The following is an 8,604-nucleotide window of genomic DNA, read 5'->3' on the forward strand; positions in this document are numbered from 1 at the left end:
ATTTACCATATCAAATAGCAATAAGCATAATAAGCAGTGTAGTGCAATAACCAGCTTAATTTATGCACCATATGATCAAGAACCATTCAAATAACCAAATAAGCTATTTTGACATAATTAAACGCAAAAATTAAAAACATAGCATAAAGAGTAAAAATATCCAGCAACCATACAAACCATAAAATGTCAAACAGAGACAGAAAAAGGCACAAATAAGTCTTGAAACAGTAACAACAACTGAGTCCAGAAAGTGCAATAAAGAAGAAATAAACCTAAGGGTAAGATATCCTAGGTCTAAAGTCTTCTAAACTATGGTTGAGGTGGAGGAAGATTAATCTCATCATCAGGAATAACAACATTCTGGTCACCCCTTATCAGCATAGACAACTTCTGAAATTCAGAACAAAATAGTGCATTCTGAGCTTCAGTTGTAGAGCGAATGAAGGCATTCTGAGCTTCGACTGTTGATTGAATCAGATTCCTCACAGTTTAATATTGGTTGTCAGAATAAGCAGTTTGACGCTCTTCATATTGTTCCATACCAGCAAAGTACGAATCCTTCAACCCTTGAAAGTGAAGATCCATGCGGTTGTTGAGCCTTTGTTCCGTAGCCTCCATCTGATCCATACCAAAAACATACTCAATTTACTACATGACTATCTCCCAAGCGAGAGACTGTCGCTCAAGCGATAAATCCACCAAAAACTGGCCGAAATCACTATCTAGTCCTCGCCCAGGCAAGGGACTGCCGCTCGGGCACCCAAAACCTCCCAGAACAGGCAAAACACCTGCCTGACCCTCGCTCAGGCGAAAACCATTGCTCAAGCGAGAGTGGCTCTCCTAGGCGAGGGTGGTCTAGTGGTCAGGACCACTCTCTCGTCCTTTTGAGCAACCGGATCGAATATCTCTGTTGTTTTCGATCCCTACGTGTTTTAGTTTTTTGAGTGGTGTTCCTTCGTGGTTAAATGCTGTATTATTTGATATTTTAATCTATCCTAAGGCATACAACTTAAGAAATTATCTGTACTTAATCCAGGCATGCAAACATTTGATTAAGTATGGGTTTCTTAATACATAAATATAACTCCAAACTTTTGAGGTGGTTTAGGAGATTCGGGTGTCATATTTAGATACCATTACGTCACGATGTATTCTCCCTCACCTTAGGTTGTTGAGTGATTGATTCCTTTAAGTGTGAATGGGTAGGTTGTCCGACTTCGGAAGTAAACACAAAAACAAATTAGTGATTTGTGAATTAAATTTTTACATGATAACCATAAGGTAAAGACATCATTTAACCTATTTATGAACGCAATTGCTTTCATCCATCTGGTCCAAGATTCATATTCTTGAACCATCCTTTATCCTTGAAAGTCTTATTCACAATTTCCATCGTTTTCAAGGTAAGATTTTAATAAAGTTTATACTTTTATCACCGCATAAATTTATACTTTTATGGAGACTTTTTATGCCATACTCACCACTTTAAGGTAAGTTTCTTAATCAAAGTCCAAATTTTTAAATAAATATCTCCTAAGTTGATATTACCACTTTAAAGCAAGTCATCTTAAGTAGATTCCATATTTTTTATAATAGTTTTCCATGATCATTTCAACATATTCTTTCCTCATGCAACCACAAGTCTTGATAGTGTTGATCCCATACTTAAAACAACATTTTAAATTAATATATTCTTTGTTAATCTTACCACTTAAAAGTAAGTTAACTAAAGTAGATTCAACAAGTTCCATGATCATTTCAACACCTTCAAATTTTAGGATAATCTCAAGGATTAATAGGTGTTGGTTTCATAGTCATGAACAACCTAATAAAAGTTAGCATTTTTAAACCAAATATCTTTTGTTAAAATTACCACTTTAAAGTAAGTTAACTAAGATAGATTCAACAAGTTTCATGATCATTCCAACACCTCCAAATTTTAGGATAACCACATGGGTTAATAGGTGTTGGTTTCATAGTCATGAACAACAATGAATCATCTTTTCAACAAAACTCATCCAACTTAGAAACATGGCAAAATAAATATTTTCTATCTTGTCCAAGGCTATGGTTTCTCAAGCCAAAAACAAGTGAGAAGATTCAAAATTTACATGGTTCAAAACTCATTAAAGGTTCCTTTGATTTCATACTCATCCCCTTTCACTAAAATCAACAAAATGCATACTTTTAAACACTAAAAACAACCCCATGAACAACAAGAGGTTCATGGTTTCGAAAACAACTTTCTAAGTTCAAGAAAGCACATATTTAGAGTTTTGAGCATAAAAAGAGTTAGGAATATTATTTGAATATTTCAATGGTTGAAAATGTTCTTAACATACATATAAACATCATACTAAAATTTCATAAACATCTAATTGTTAGATCTTAAAGGATGAAAAATAAAAAATGGAGAACTACCTTGAGAGTTCTTAGAAATGCAAAAGTGAAGAGAGGGAGTGAAAATGCCAAGTGTTTTCTCCAAGCTAGGAGTTGGCTCTTAATGAAAAAGAAATAAAATTTGGGGAGGGGAAAGACCAAAGGATTTTCAAAAAGTGGATTGTGTAAGAGGTAGATGAGTGATTTAAGGGATTTTGTGTAAGAGATTTGTATTTTTGCTTGTTTAACAAGTAAGCTTCACTCATGAAATTGATTTGACCTCTTCGATGAAACATTCACGATAGAACCATGCCGAAGTATTTTCGGCTAATAATCGACCAGATATTGAAAATCTCCCAATTTCGGTTTTACGGTTAGAATTTTGAAACACGGAATTCGGAGTGAAAAATATTTAGAAATGTGTTATGGACGAACTTGATGTCTATCTTGACTCGAAATAATATTTCGAAGCCAATGGCGCAATTGGAATTCAATTTCGAGTTACGGAGCTCAAAAAAGATGTGGTGTTGATGTTTATTTGAATGAAATGGAATAAGAGGTAAGACTCATGAACAAATTTGCTACTCATTATCTTTATTTTAAGATTTTAAATTTATCAATGAAATCGACTGAAGTGTCCCTTGTTGGGTGTTGTTCATTGGTATGATCAAATGATAACTTCCTTTTTGTTTTCACATTTTGAGAGGGTGAGATCAAAATATGACCCAATTTGCTTAAAGATATCTTTTCTTTTATGGTAATTCATATAATTTGCCTCGGTGTAGACTAGATGGAAATTTCTTCAATAAGAAAAAGATGCTTTGGTTTGATGTATTTTTATCAACAAAAACTACCCTCATTATGCCTGGCTATAACTTAAATTCATATAATTTGCCTCGTGTAGGCTAGTTGAAATTTCTTCAATAAGACAAAAATGTTTTGGTTTGATGTATTTTTATCAACAAAAACTATCCTCATTATGCCTGCTATAACTTTATTTAAAATGTTGCTCCAATTTGTTTAACCGAGGATGGCAGTAAGAAACTTCAGCATTTCTCAACTTTCTTATTTTGTGGGTCAATTTATGTGTCTCTTGGATATTCGTTTAGAAAATGAGATTAACCCAAAAATTGCCCAAATGTGAGATACCGAGAGTTATTCTTCTGATCAAAAGCTCATGGTACGCTTACTCTAGAGAGCCTTATATAATTCATCTCAAAAAAAAATTCCTCAATTTGAGAGGCTTCCACTTTTCTTTTGCCTTATAGCTCCTTATTTCATGAACAAACCTTTAAAATATATTACATACAATAATCATGCAAATTTGGAAGGTGTTTGGGTATGATTGGTGATAGGGCAATGATGAAAAAATTGAAATTGTTTCTGGACTATGAGTGTTCATATGATGATGATAATGACGAAAGAGAATAGATTTTAAACGTATGTATTAAAGAATATATATTTTATCAAACTTTTGAGTTTAGCGAAGTCAAAATTTCTATGCTCTCATGTGAATCTTAGGCAGGTTGATCTTCCACAAGATATTTTAAGCTTGTATAGTGGCATGGCTAAGGGTTTCCAAGAAAATGGTATAAGGCTAAAAAATATGTATTTCTCATACTCATATTTTTACCTTTCGTCATTATCTTATTTTAAAGAGTTTTCTAACATGATATTCAAATATCAAGAGCATTTTTAGGTTTTGATAATGACCTAAGATTTAGGTGAAAACATTAGCATTAATAATATTACATTTTCCTTTGTTCTAACTTTTGTCTAAGATATTCATTAGAGACTCTCAATGATCTCTTATTTTCTGTTTTGTATTTCGAGCTATGAACATTCATCGTATCCTCTTATCTTCCGGTCAAATGGTAAAATGACATGTATTCTTTTCTTTAATAATTTAATGTGAATGAAAGTGGTTTAAAAATACCTTCCCCAAGTTATTGGCATCTTGTCGGTAATTCAGAAATAATCTCCTTTCACAATGTATAGGATCAAATGGTATGACTATGAATATCTCCTTAGTGTTTAGAAATTTCAAAGAAGCATCGTGTCATTAGAAAAATCTTCCTAAAGATGCACATCATTATGAGTCTTATATTTACATCATTCTCCTTATGATTTAAATTATTGAATCAAATAGTAGTGCATTAATTAATTTTATTTGGTTTTACTTTTGCTGTGTGATTTTTTTGGATAAATATAATAAGTGGATTTTAGTATATGATGATAAGTTTGAATCATTAATGAACTAGTATGTATTTATTAAAGAGATATGCAATGAAAAATAAACCTTTATTCATGAGAGCAAACCTAGAGCATTAGGCAAAGCCAAAAGGGTGTATTTATTATTTTAATGAAATATTAACCAATCAGGGTAAGCTCTTCATGAATGGAGTCCATTTTATATTTTTCTTAAATCAAAACACTTCCTTAAAACTTGATAATCTTTATATGAATCAGATCTCAAACTTTGCCTTTGAATTGATTGCAACCATGTTTTGGATGACATATTGTTCCTTTATGGTATTCACAATGAGCATCCAAGTTGAACCCTTCTTGGTATGACCTTCAACGGAAGATGAGACATCCAAAACCTCTGAAAAAGTTATAGTAACAACTTAAAGCAAAACATGAGGACCATATCATAAAAAAGTTTTCTCTTTCATTTTCGAGATTGTGTCTCTTTATTATGAGTAAGAGGATTATATGATTGGGGACAATGGGTTGGCATAAAATGATGTCTTTGAGGTTGGTTAAATGTAGGGTGTTTGCGGTCCATTTGGATCAGTTTTTAGGCCAAAAATGATCTGACATAAACATGTAATTAGCATGCAGACTGGTCTGGTCTAGTCTGTTTATATTAAGATGTCTGATCCAATCCGATCCAAATATTATATGCGGTTTCAGATCGGTTTGGATTGATTTTTCATATAAAATATTGAAATTGCACTCACATTCAAAACTCATAGAAATGACTAAATATTAAGCATAAAGCAAGAATAAAAATATTGTTCAACAACATTAAAATGTATGAAGATGCGTGTCTTAACATGGCCTTCATCTCTCAAATAGAACCCTCCAAGATTGATGATGCAATCTAGGATGTCCACTGGATTCTTGCAATGCAAGAAGAATTAAACCAGTTTGAGAGAAATGAAGTTTGAGAACTTGTTCCTAGACTTAAAAATAGGCACATTATAGGAACTCGTTGGGTATTTCGTAATAAATCTGATGAAAATGGTATTATTGTTAGAAATAAAGCTAGACTGGTAGCCCAAGGATACAATGAGGAAGACGGTATAGACTTTGATGAAACCTTCGCTTCGATTGCTAGACTTGAAGCTATTAGGCCATTACTTACATATACTTGCTCTTTAAACTTTCAGCTATATCAAATGGATGTAAATAGTGCTTTTCTCAATGGATATATTCAAGAATAAGTGTTTGTAGAATAACCTCTTGGTTTTGAAGATTACAAACATCCTTCTCATGTTTACAAATTAAAGAAAGCTCTCTATGGTTTGAAGAAAGCTCCACGTGCATGGTATGATCGTCTAACAAATTTTCTACTTGAAAAGGGATTTACCAAAGGAAAGGTCGACACTACACTCTTTATAAAGAAAATAAATCATCATAGTTTTCTTGTTCAAATTTATGTAGATGATATTATATTTGGTTCTACTAATGAATAGTGATTTTGGCAAAATGATGCTATGAGAGTTTGAAATGTCCATGATGGGGAAGTTGAATTACTTCATTGGATTACAAATCAAACAACTTGATAATGGAATTTTTGTAAGTCAATCCAAGTATTGCTGATATTTGTTAAAAAGATTTGATACGGATGACTGCAAGCCAATAGCTACTCCTATGGGATCTGGTACTTACATCGATATAGATGACACTAGAAAATGCATTGAAGGAAATTGCATTGAAATATCAAAGTATCGAGGTATGATTGGAACTCTTTTATATTTAACTTCCAGTAGACCTGATATCATGTTTAGTGTATGTCTGTGTGCAAGCTATCAATCTAAACCAAAAGAATCACACTTAGTTGCTTGTAAAAGAATCATGAAATATCTTAAAGGCACAACTAACGTTGGATTGTGGTATCCAAAAGGAAGTAGATTTGATTTGGTTGGTTATTCAGATTCATATTTTGCTGGATGCAAATCTATGAGGAAAAGTACAAGTGATACTTGTCATATTTTAGAAAATGCTTTAGTCTCTTGGTCTTGCAAGAAACAAGCACGTGTTGTCCTAAGCTCTACTGAAGCTGAATACATAGCAACAATTAGTTGTTGTGCCCAAGTGTTGTGTCTTAAACAAACAATTACGAGATTATGGCTTAACTTAGGCTGCACTCCTCTAAAATGTGACAATACTAGTGTTATAAACCTCACAAAGAATCCAATTACGCATTCTAGAACCAAACACATAGATATAAGGCATCACTTCCTTAGGGACCATGTACAAAAGAAAGATGTGACTGTAGAATTCATTGATACTCATAACCAACTAACAGATATTTTCACTAAAACCTTGGCTAAAGAACCTTTTTATAAAATTAGACGTGAATTAGGCATTCTAGATGAAGCTTACCTATCTTAACATGATTATATGATTATATGTGTCCTACATTATGTTTATCTCATGCATACTTGTACTTAAATGTGTTCACTTATGTTTAAAACTTTCAAATTTTGGGTCAAAAATCATTTTCATAGCATTAGTATGCCTAATATTTAACAACAAATTGGGTCAGTAATTGATTACTCTGGAGAGTAACTGATTATAGGGTTGAACATGGAGTTTCAGTAACCGATTACTCAAGTGAGTAATCGATTACTCAAAGTTGTTGTTTGAAATTTTTTAAAATTTTAAACTGAGTAACCGACTATTCTGTGCAGGTATATATGTGTTTTTCTTCATTGTTTCAAACTCATCTTCATTTTTCTCTCTCACTCGTCTAAACACTCCCAAATCTCTAAAAACTTCATTTTTCATTTGTTTTGAGTGATTTTTGTGTCCATTCATATCACATTTTCAATTCTAAACACTTTTATACCATCATTTTCATGATTAGTGGATCAAATCAAAAAACCCCAAATCTCCCAAACCCGAAAACCTAAAACCTTCAAAAACTCAATCAATGGCATCTTCTTCAAGAACAAAGAAGCAACGCACTAACATGACTCAAAAGATGTAAGGGACTTCATCCTTGGAGTCTAACCCTCCAGATTTAGTAAGACTTCTTGCAAACGATGAACAACACAAAGTCTTCGAAGAGCATTTCCATGGACGAACCATCTTTACTCCAAAATTTGGTAATATCGGGAACTTTGAGTTTGAAGATTTTATTTTCCCTTATCTTTTACAGCAATAAAACCTTTTTCGATTTTTGCTGTGAAACAAATGATATTTATCCTGAACTTGTTAGAGTATTTTACTACAACTTGAACTTCTGGAAAAATCGTCTTACTTCCTATGTGAAAGGAAAAGATATTGTTTTGGATTTAAAAACTTTCAGATCATTGTGCTATAACATGCCCACTCAAGGTAGCATAACGGGTTTCAGACTTATTTGTGAATGGGATAACTATGATCGAAAGGATTTTTACTATTCTCTGTGTAGAGTTTCAAAAGGGGAAATAGAAATGTGTTAGCAATAGGGCTTTGGTGAGACTATTAAGAATAGAGATATCCTATCTGCTGGACATCTCAAACTTGGGGACCATTTGTTTCATTACTTTCTGAGCTATGTCATTTTGCCTAAATTTCCAAACCATTTTCCAATTAGTGACATAGAACTTCGTGAAAGCCATATTGTTGTGGAAGTGATCCACAAAATGGGCTTCACCTTAAATCCTCATGACCGCACCTATAAGCATATAACTGATAGACCGACTACTCCTGCTGATCAATCGTAACCTGCCTCTCCTAACACTCCTAAACCTCAACCTTTTGTGTTTCATTCTCAATCTTCCTCATCTGCTAACATGCCTTCAAATCAGATGATTATGGATGAGTTTATTTTCTCCTCGAGGCTACATCACTAACCAGTTGGATGCTCTTGATGCTCATAATCAACAAATTAAGTTTGAACTTCATCGTCTCTCTTATAAGATGAGTAGCATGGACATTGATGAAGACAACTCTAAGCATGAGTCTTAGATTATCTTTGTTGTTAGGATTTTTGGTTGAAATGTTTTC

At 33.0% G+C, this 8,604-nt stretch overlaps 1 long non-coding RNA gene across 1 annotated transcript in view; it reads right to left on the reverse strand.

The window, feature by feature from the left end:
• LOC109325597 overlaps positions 1-2,672 on the reverse strand; it is a 46,230-nt gene extending 43,558 nt beyond the window's left edge. The window contains exon 1 of the long non-coding RNA XR_002105164.1: positions 2,660-2,672. This is a non-coding gene — a long non-coding RNA (uncharacterized LOC109325597). The remainder of the gene's footprint in view (positions 1-2,659) is intronic.

Source organism: Lupinus angustifolius, chromosome LG13 (genome assembly GCF_001865875.1).
Source record: "Lupinus angustifolius cultivar Tanjil chromosome LG13, LupAngTanjil_v1.0, whole genome shotgun sequence".
Taxonomy (NCBI): domain Eukaryota; kingdom Viridiplantae; phylum Streptophyta; class Magnoliopsida; order Fabales; family Fabaceae; genus Lupinus; species Lupinus angustifolius.